The sequence below is a fragment of the Octopus bimaculoides genome, chromosome 6 (genome assembly GCF_001194135.2).
Source record: "Octopus bimaculoides isolate UCB-OBI-ISO-001 chromosome 6, ASM119413v2, whole genome shotgun sequence".
Lineage (NCBI taxonomy): Eukaryota > Metazoa > Mollusca > Cephalopoda > Octopoda > Octopodidae > Octopus > Octopus bimaculoides.
Genome location: NC_068986.1, coordinates 97,304,524 through 97,306,010, shown reverse-complemented (window position 1 = coordinate 97,306,010; position 1,487 = coordinate 97,304,524).

The window sequence follows — 1,487 nt, the reverse complement described above, 5'->3', positions numbered from 1 at the left end:
TATATATATGTATGTATGTATATACACATACATTCATATACAGAAAGTGAGACAGACACTCAGATATACGTATATGTACATATATACATACGCACTCATATATACAGATATGTGTGTGCATGTTTGTGTATGTGTGCGTGTATCTATTTCTGTGTGTGTGTGAGAGAGAGAGAGAGAGAGCGAGTGTCTCATAATGACATTGTAGGAAAGTCGTGATGTCTGTTTTGTACAAGAATTTATGTTAATTTCTCTTTTATATTATAACACTGTTGACTCTGAATTTTGAAAATGTTTACTCGAACATTTACAGTCCTTTCACTGAAACTATTATTCCATATGTATGTATGTACAAGTGCATATACAAACATGTATACATATATACAAACATATAGATAGATAGATAGATAGATAGATAGATAGATAGATAGATAGATAGATAGATAGATAGATAGATACATGCATACATACATACATACATACATACATACATACATACATACATACATATATATATATATATATATATTTGATGTATGTGTATAGAACACTGGAGACACGAAGATGCTCGAGCTGAATGATTTTCTCATATATTATTAGTAGTCTTTTGTGTTTATTTAGAATCAATGTTCATAAACCCATTATCGCTTCCATTAAGTTTTGGAGTCATCTGCTAAATGATACACTGAAGACAGGCGTGATTCTGCTGTCGTTTTTCTTTCTCTCTAGCAAGCAGCTAATATCATGAGAATGATGTCGTAATTGATAAAATCTTTATCACCAGATTTAAAATTTGTTTAACTGTTAACTCCAAATTACTTTCATAGTATATTACGCGTGTTCTGTCTCTATGTATTGATTTTTGGTTTGTACTTTTGTCTTTAATATTGTTCCAAGGGAAGCATCATTAACGGAAAATGAAATATGAATATTCATTAAGAAAATAATTGGACACGTTTGTGTCTCCAATATAACAAGTTTCAAAAGCGACAAGCTGAGAGAATAGTTAGTACGCCGGGCAAAATGCATAGCAGCATTTCGTATGTCCTTACGTTCTGATTCCGCCGAGGTCGACTTGTACACTCGTGCTTTCGGGATCGATAGCATTAGTACCAGTGAGAGACTGGGGTCGATGTAAACAACCTATCCTCTCACCCGAAATTGCTGTTTTGGTGTCAAAATTCGGAATTAATATAACATATCTGAGAGAGTAGATACATTCTGTGCACACACAAACATTCCTCTATATATATAGGCACCAGCCGGCCTCAAGAGACAAGCGTATCGATAGAACATGATAACCTCTTTATCTTACGGAACCCTCATTTGTCGCTCACGACGAAGGAATCCAACATATATATATATATATAGATAGATAGATAGATAGATAGATAGATAGATAGATATATACTTTATTTATTGAGTGCTCTTTTTTCCAGCTTGTTGCACATTTATGTGCTTACTCCGGTCTATATATAATTATATATAAT